Genomic DNA, 9,636 nt, shown 5'->3' on the forward strand with positions numbered 1-9,636 from the left:
TCCTGTTTGAGCGTCTGGCCCCCTTCATTGTTTACTTACACTCATATCTACTTTACAAAGCTTCACGCCCTGTTCCCATGGGACAGCCTCTAAGCAGCGAGGGAGCTGACCAGCCGTGTAACTTTTCCCAAGGCTGTTCAAGGCTGCCTGCAGCCAGGTGTCTTTCTGGCCTATCTGCAGCCAGAGCCCCTTCAGGGGTTCTTCTGCAGCAGCCCTGGGTTGCCCAGACTGTCCTGGGGTATCATATGCCCCTGTTCCACAAGGAATCCCTCTGCACTTTCCTGGAGATCAACAAGAATATTTGCAGTTTCCTGTCTGCCATGACATTCCCACCAGACAAGAAAATGACCAGGCAACTGCTGCTAAAGGGAAAGTTGTACACATCTTTAGGGAAGCATTAATTTAGGTCTTTCTCCTGAGTTTTGACACATACTTTGAAAATATTTAAACAATTGTATTTGAAACATCTACCACTGTTTCTTTTGGTTTTGAACCAAACACTTGAAACACTGTATCAAGATGGATAAACAGATTCGTGCACAGATGACATCCTGAAAACCAGACTAAAAAGTATCCCCTGGCTCTAGGTCCAAAGAAATCTCAATATATCTGATACCTGAGACTTACATTCTGTTGAGACCGAAGAGTGGGTTCTGTAAAAAAGAGGGTAAGACTATTGTAGTAGTTTCCTTATTCCTATAGCAGGTAGTATATAAACACCTAAATAGAAATGTTAGTATCTCTTTATGTCTGGTCTGTTAATCTAAAGGAAAAAAACACCTGAAAATGTTTTATAGCTAAGACAGTGCATTCCACTGCACAATTTTCTAGCACTGGTGTAATTAACTTCTGCTCTCCTTTTTCACCACTTACTCCTACAGCGCTGTCAGTTATATCTTGGCATCAGTGAGATTGCAAACTCTTTAGGCATGAATTCTGTCTACCAGCGTGATCTGGTCTTGCCAGGACCAGTTAGAGAGCATTATAAAACAGATGCTTTCCACTGCAGTAACAATTTCCCTGCATGTGGGAAATCAGAGTATAGAGATGTCTGGAAGCCAGAGACTGGCAAATGAGTGTCTGTACCACTGATAAGTGAGGTCGAAGCCGTATGGATCAGTCTTAGAGCAGTGTCTTCTGGCACATCACGAAGGAGAAGCAGAATGATACAGCTGACGTATTTCTGCCAGACTTACTTGAATTCCATTATTTGTCAATGAAACTAAAAATACACCTATACAGGAAATAGGAGAGGAAATACATGTTTCCAGCACTCATCAGGCACGAATGACACATGGTGCAAAATATAATACAGCAATATCACAGAATCACAAAATATTCTAATTTGGAAGGGACCCACAAAGATCATTGAATCCAACTCTTAAGTGAATGGCCCATACAGGGATCAAACCCACAACCTTGGTGTTATTAGCACCATGCTCTGACCAACTGAGATATGACATTCTACAAAACAGAAAGATAAAAATTGAAGATTAAGATATGCTATTCCATGAATAGTTATAAATGTAGTCCAATATTGCTGGTCAGTCTTTAAATGCTTACCAGCAAGGATCGGGTCTAAGATAAATAGATATAAAAATATTACAAATTTCTAAGACATGGCAAACTTTAGGTTAGATTCATCAGGAGACTAAAAGCTATACTAGAGCTTCCACTGACTTACTGCTTGAAAGTGTGAAGATTGACATTACACCAGGTTGAATTAAGTAGCTTTATATCTGCTTACAGATGCTCTGAAAGCTCTCCTAATGCTAGCACACAAAATTCCATCCTAATTAAACCTACATCCTCCACAGGGCCTCACAAATAATGGTGCAAAATAAAGCTGTGTCCAACTCAGCACCAGACAAATGCAAATGCATTAATCTCAAGGGAGAAAATTTCTCCAGCAGCGTGGGCTCTAATCCAGTCAGTTCGTATTAGGACTCACAGTTCCAGCATTTCTACATAGGCACACATTTTTCATGTTTACATTTGCTCTTTAAGTCTTCTTTTATTTGAAGAACAAAAACAAAACAAAACAAAACAATCTTTGTGCTCTCCAGACATACTGATTTGCACTTGTACTGGATGTTAAAGATGATGTTAAGTATGTTAAAACAGAATGTGTCCAAAAATAACACCAATCCAGGGTATGTAGCCTGAAGGCTGTGGAAAAAGTCTGTATCCTCTGCATTCCCAGGTTTTTCAGGTTAACTGGATTTTATTTTTTCAAATAAACAAATTCCTCTGGTTCTGCTGGTGTCTGTTTTTGTGGAAACCAGCAAGCTGCTCTGAGAGTTTCACAGGGCTCGACTTGGACACAATCACTTTGTACCCTTGAGAATTTGGTTTGTACCTGTGAGAAGTTTTAACATCAACAGAAGCAAGAATCCAAAACAACAGATGTAGAAAGCACAGCTGGTTCAGGGAGGCTGTTATTTGCTTTAGATTGTTTTAGATGGGTGTTAGTTGCAAGTAACCAGTAGTTTTGTGGGGGGTGTTAACGTAGAAGCCGATGGGGACACAGCACGAGTAACAAGAAACTGTATAAAAGAGGCTTTGTAGAATTAGATGCTTTTTGCCACTGCCTTGAGTTGTTAATCTCCATATATAACAGTATAACGTGTTATATCCGTATTGTGACCCACCTCGACTGCGACATATTTTAAGTGGAAGCACAGTGGGATACTGTGTGTTCTGGGGAAGCAGCCATGGCAGCCATGCATAGGATTTGCTGGGAAAGAGGAGCTGCCATTTCAGGCAGGACTGGACATTTCATATTACTGAGGCACTGGAAACATTAAATGGCATAGAAATTGAAGTATTGACTACCCTGTAGTCTCAAAATACCTAGTTTGAATGTCAAGCTTAGGTGAATGCTGCACCAGGTTATTTTCCTTGTCAATTAGTCAGGATGTGTAGCACAAGAATATCTTCAAATTCCACTGGTCTCAAAGAAAATTGGGAGGGGTTTAAGTTCCCAAGTCTAAGATACAGAAGTGCTAATGCAGCATGTGCCCAGTGTAAGTTGGACGGACACAGTAATTAAAACTAGTTTGGGGACTGTTGTTACCTTGTTACAGCATTTCTGTAACAAAACCCCCATACTGGGCACAGTAGAAAACGTCGCATTAAACTCAGTGGGTCTGGACTCATCTTAATGCATTTTCAAGCATTTCAGGTTTTTTTACTAAATTGTATCACCATCACATTTCCAATTCTGTAGTCATGCATATTTTTCCTTAAACTGATACTTTTCACAAATTGTTACACTGCTTTTTAAAATTGGGATGCACATTTTCATGTTATCATATTTAGGTAGCAAGTTCAAAAGGTAATAGATGCTTTCTTTAGAGGTTTTTTAGATTTCTACCATATGGTTTTTACTGTATCATCCCAAATAGTTTTCTTTTACTACTTTGGATTCTTTTAAATGTAACTACTATGATAAACAACCAACTTTTCAAGCATTATGACCTGAAAACTAATTATATTAATTACTATACATTAAAATTTTTAGGGCTGCAAGAAAATGAAGGCAGTATTAACCTTTAACAGGATTGTGGTGAATGGAAGATCAGCTTCTATCTCTCCTGCTTTTTTATTTTACATATTTCTCCCATTCTTATTGGCCCACTACATTCATATCTCTAGTCATTATTTTCATGTAGAAAATGCTTTAAATAAGGATACCCTAGAACAGATTTTGGCATCATATAAAGATCTAATCTTTTTCTTTACAAAAAGCAGCAAAAAAATCTTCATTAGCATCGAAATCTGCAGCATGCTACAGCATGGTCTGTCTTTTCTAACATGCTAAGAGTCTTTAGCAGTTCTGCAATAAGCAGGCTCAACAAGCAGTGTGCATGCTTACCTTGGGAATGCAATCTGCTCCTTTTAATAGAGATCTCAGTCCTTTAAATCAGCCACATTTCCTTACTACATAAGCAGAACCACCATATAATCAGCATTTCATAAATAAATCCTTATTGAATGATTTCACAAAGAGCCAGGCCCCTGTGCAGTTCTCTGTGTTATTCCCAAGGAAGGACATAGTTATTAGAGGAGGATTTCCTTAACCTAGTGATGGATTTTGAGATTTAGAGGGAGACGAAAGTGACAGTGGCAGTCAGTATTATCCTTCACCTGAGCAGAAGCTTACTAGTCCTATCTACAAGCACAAGAAGTGACAAATATTGGAGTGTGCTCTGTTTTGAAACTGAGAAAAAAATATTGTAAATAACTATATATTCGGTATTGACTGCTCATTTGTTTTCTTAATATTGCAGATGCTTTTTAACTGTAGTAACAGTTTTTCACTGTAATAGATAAAACACTATAAATGAAAATTTCCTGTTTATTTTAATGTGTATACCATATGGCTGAAAAACATGAAATTATATTTTAAACTACTTAAGTTTCTTAAATAATATAACACAACATATTTTGATGCTTAAAAAATCAAGTGAATTGTGGATACATTTTTAGTGGACAATACCATGATGAAGAAGTTCTAAGACACTGAACAGATCTTTAACTTCAGTATGGATTATGACTTCACAAAAGGTTTTAAGTAGATGCATTCATCCTCCATTAGAAATGTGCAAGAGTGCATCTGTAGTGGCCAGAGAGCCAAGAAAGGCCCTATGAGGATCCTAGCATATACTTCAAAAGAAAAGATGGTATTTGCATACTCACCTTTCATATTTCACTGCTGGATACCATAAGAATGAGGAAAATCATGTTCTCTGAACTTTGAGTGATTAATTTTTCAATCTGGAATGTTTTACATGGCCCAGTTTGGTTAAAAAAAAAAAAAAGGCTTTCAAGCAGCAAAAGGAGGTAAATATTTAAATTAAATTTATATCTTTGTCACAATTGAGACATAGCTAAAGTTACTGAATTACATTTTAACTTTGCTTCACAACAAGCAGAATTCAGGAAAGCAGTCCAGCCCCTGGGACTCCAGGATTATGACACATTTGCTTCTATAACCAAGGGCAGCAGGAAAAATTGTCATTAGCAATCATAGGAACCAACTTAAATCTTGCAGCCCAGGTGACTGAGTTTATAGATTTAATCACAAACCCAAATCTGAGTATCACATGTCAGCCTCCTGACAACAGAAACAAATTACACACATCTGCTGCTATGACTTTCCAACCCTGAAGACAGTCCATTTTCCAGAAAAGAGAATATGTATTTGAGGTTTAAAGAATAAAAATTATTTTTAAATAAGACAGTAATGGGCAACAAGGAAATGCAGAATCTTATGCACAATGGAAGCCAAATACACCAGTTTTGAGTAAGATATGCAACATAATAAATAGATAAAGTGAATACTCTAAATTCTGGCATATGCTTCACTGTTGTCTTTGAAGAGCTGAAATGCAACTCTTATCCTAAAATCATAGATATGAAAGGAATCTCAGAAGGTCACTGCATCCAACTAGTATTGAATCTTGGTCAGTTTTACCTCTGTCATTCTCAAGGGTTTTTGCCTGGCTTTCAGTTGGAAAGATGTCAATGTTCAGTGCTGAGCAGTGATTTTGTGAATATGTGGTGGTACTAAATGTTTGGGACATGTGCTTTGTTGTGTGTCACAAAAGAGTTGATACACCTTTTTACTCTGCTATAGAACTGCCAGTTTTCTTTTAAAATAATCAGTCCTGGAAAGGAATGCTAACTTATTTTTTTCTTAATTTCAAAGCCCTCAAGCAGAGGAAGATGAGTCCTACTAGGCCTGTCCAGTTCCTTGTCTGACAGTGGCCAGAGCCTCACTAACCTGTGAAGATGTTTGCAGGACAAATTCTGGATGAGCTCAACACAGCGGCGTCAATTCTGCCCACCTCTAAAAGCCAGTTACATAGCTGTCATTGACTTCACTGACGATTATGTTAGTTTCGCACCAATATTTTTTCACACATATTTTTCCTGTCATTCTGTATTCCAGTGAAGTAACCTTGACTAATGGGAAAATGACTGCACTAATGGATTATTGTTTTAGTAGGCCAACTATAATCTATTTTTGCATCTTGCATTGTCATCATCTGTAATTCTTCTCAATCCTATTAAGGCTACCTGTAGTTTCAGACACCCACAGCCAAAACACTAGATACGTTATATATATGTATGACTTACAAATAAGTGGGTTTTAATGGCACAACATTGCCTTTCAGCTTACTGTGTAGAAGCTGTGTAAACAGATGAGTGTTTGGATTGGGACCACAATTTTGGCAGGCTTATTTTCTGCAAGTACTGTTCTGTCTTTTTCTAGGGCTGATGCAATTTCAGCAACTAATGTTATGTTGGAAGTGCTGTAGCTGAGAAGACTTCAGGGCTTCTGGCTTATTTAATACGCTCTTGTGTAGAATTCAGTGTCATGAAGCTCGATTGGCCCCAATGAGGCTTGATGACTGGAAAACTATCAGTGCCAACAGTGTCTCCACCAGTAGGTGGTACTGTATTTTTACTTTAGGGTGCATGATGGAGAGTGAAATAGAAGCAATTTAAGATGTGTGTTGGTGTGTTGGATTCCCATGTGCAGATGAGGCTGGAATCACAAAGCACTGGACAGACTGCAAGTGCTCTGAGGCACAGAGCACAGCACCACACAGTGTGCTCAGAAGCTGTGTCAAAGCCTTTCACCATCATCTTCCAGGTCCAGACCCTAGTTTTTGCATGACTACTCTGTGCAGGGATTAGCACTTCTGAAATGTCCATGCGGCATCTGGCCATGCCCAGCAGTTTCTTCTGTGCCCTCAGATGAATCTGCAGTAGGACTATCCTTGCGCCTCCCAGGTTCGGTGGGTGTCTCTCCCCAGAGATGTCTCTTCAACTCCCAGACTGAAATCTGCAGGGAACAGAGAGACTGGCTTATCAGAAAACTTTCTGAAAAACACTAGATCTTCATTCAGTTGTATAATTGGGATAATGACTACTTGTAGTGACCCTACAGGAGTTCCAGAAGCTCTGTACAGTCAGTATTTCTGTTTAGCAGAATTTTATTTCAAGTTAAAATAGCACAGGAAGTCTTGGTTGGTTGCACAGAATAATGATGGTAAAATGTTTACACATATAAAGGTGATTCAACTGATATTAGTTCTGCTTAAACAAAAATCATCAATATATGATATTGCCACTGATAAGAGTGATAGAAAATGCACTGTAGATAAAAAAGGTTTAATAAATCTAACCTTGCATGTTATTCCTTCTTTGTAGTGTAGAAGGAGTTAAGGTGGCACTACCTGGGCATTTATAAGAGATGTCTACAAATAATCTCTGTACAGCAAGTACAGCAATCTAATAATTTTGAACTTCAGTCTAGAGACTTTTTTTTCTCAGTTGAAGTTAATTTCTTCACATATTGCTCCTGCAGGTCTGCACTAATTCACCAAGTAGTGGGGTAGATGGAGTTCCTATGGTCAGAGCTTCACTCACAAATCTACTTCAGTAATTTTTTTGTGGCTGCATGCCAGGACAGGTAAGAAACCTGTCTGTAGCTTCTGTATTGAACAGAGCTCATGTTTTGACACTGCCACATAGCAGCAACTGCCAGCAGAGTAAACGTAGAATGGGCCAGCTGAGCAACAATGACAGGATTTAAAAACGCCACAGGCAATTTTCCTAAATAATAATTTAAAAGAAATAGATCTTGCCTCATGTCTGTACCTGGCTGCACAGTGAACAGGCTTTCTAATTGTCGTGAAACTTGTTGTCATCATCTTCAGTATTTACAATAATATAATTAAATACTGCATAAGGAAGTCAATGTATATGCATATGAGAAAAAAAATCCTCAACAAGATTAAAGAATTTATAACAACGCCAAGGAGTCACACAAATTATGGAAATTAAGTCATTCATGGCTAACACAGAGGTAAAGATGGGGTTTATTAAGGCACAAAAATGAGGTTTCCAATGCCTTTTTTATTAATAAATGTAAAAGATAAAAATTGGCTAGATAGTCAGTGCTTCCATTTTTATTGAAGACCAACAATTAAAGTCAGTGCTTGCTGACTATAAGGAAAGTTTCATGAAACCTTTCATACATTACATAATTAATGAAGTTATGTAACTACATAAGTAGCAGGACTTTAACATAAATTTTCTCCTGAATTTTCCACATATTTAATAGGGGAAAAATAGTGCAATAACACCGAAAGGTATAGCAGGGTTTCATGAGACACTTATTCCTCTTTGGGAGAAATGGGAACTGCCACAAAATTGCTTTGACTGTTAGTACATGCATATTTTTACCTCATACACAAAAGGTTGATCTGTGCTTAGCTGTATCTGGCGTAGCTCCAGGGAATTAAATGGGTCTGTGCTGATTTGCATTAGCTCATGATCCAGGCATTGCTCTAAATCAGTCAAGAGTGTAATTTTGAATGGTAAACTGGCATCTTTTTCCTCTTTATGTCAGTTGCTAAGATTGTATATCAATACTTTATTTTCTTTCCCATTTGACCTTTACATGTCATCCAAAATAAAGAAAAATATATCAATATTGATAAATTACTTCTATGTAATTTGTTTCTTCCTGACATTGTCTTGAAGTTCTTCAAAACAAGTTGAGTATGAAAACTGTTAATCATCAGTGAAGTATTCACCCATGAATTATGCCTACTCTCTTCTGTAACGCTATTATAGATTTCAAGTTTTTTGCATCTGTCCATTGACTTGGATTGTTAGTCACAAGTTTTTTGTGACTTCATATTTTTTCTCAGAAGAAAAAGAGTTTCATAGTGGTTTTTGCAGTTTATTATAATATAAAAATATGAAGCATGTAAAGATTTTCAGCCAAGAAACAATAAGTATATAGCATCATTTAAGTTGGAAAATAAGATCGTTGAGTACAAGTTAACCTGACACTATTAAGTTCACCACTAAACCATACCCATCAACACCGCATCTATACATCTTTTAAATACCTCCAGGGATGGTAAGTCCACCATTTCCCTAGGTGGACTGTTCTTTGGGTGAAGAAAAACCTCCCCTGGCACAACTTGAAGCTGTCTCTTCTTGTCCAGTTGCTTTTTACTTGGGAGAAGAGACCAACCCTCTCCTAACTACAACCTCCTTTCATGCAGTTGTAGAGAGGTGTAAGGTGCACCCTCAGCCTCCTTTCCTTCAGGCTAAACACCCACAGCTCCTTCAGCCACTCCTCGTGGGACTTGTGCTCCAAACCCTTCACCAGTTCCATCGCCCTTCTCTGGACTCGCTCCAGCATCTCAGTGTCTTTCTTGTAGTGAGGGGCCCAGAACTGAACACAGGATTCACAGTGCGGCCTCATCAGTGCCAACTTCAGTGGGACAAAATCCTACTGGGCACACTATTCCTGATACAGGGCAGGATACCAGTGGTTTTCTTAGCCACCTGGGCACACTGCTGCTTCATGTTCAGCCAGCTGTCAACAAAGGTGTAAATCAGATAAAATATTTTATTTGTTAATTAATTAGACTTTGATGTCCATAGTCTGCTAAAGGACTTGGCTGGTACTGAGGCATATCTACAGAAGTGTTAGCTGCATTGTTTCTCAGTATTCTTGCTCTGGGTACTGCACCACAGTGAAGCCCTGAGCAGCAGATCAGCAAGAGCTGTGCCAGGGGAAGAGGTGGTCTGTGGCAGGTC

At 38.4% G+C, this 9,636-nt stretch overlaps 1 long non-coding RNA gene across 2 annotated transcripts in view; it reads right to left on the reverse strand.

Moving 5' to 3' along the window:
* The window catches only part of LOC108449166, a 5,049-nt gene extending 976 nt beyond the window's left edge, over positions 1 to 4,073 (reverse strand). For both annotated transcript variants that reach the window (XR_001865301.1, XR_001865302.1), the window contains exon 1: positions 3,878 to 4,073. This is a non-coding gene — a long non-coding RNA (uncharacterized LOC108449166). The remainder of the gene's footprint in view (positions 1 to 3,877) is intronic.
* Positions 4,074 to 9,636: the final 5,563 nt, after the last annotated feature.

This window comes from Corvus brachyrhynchos, unplaced genomic scaffold (assembly GCF_000691975.1).
Source record: "Corvus brachyrhynchos isolate BGI_N302 unplaced genomic scaffold, ASM69197v1 scaffold17, whole genome shotgun sequence".
Classification (NCBI taxonomy): domain Eukaryota; kingdom Metazoa; phylum Chordata; class Aves; order Passeriformes; family Corvidae; genus Corvus; species Corvus brachyrhynchos.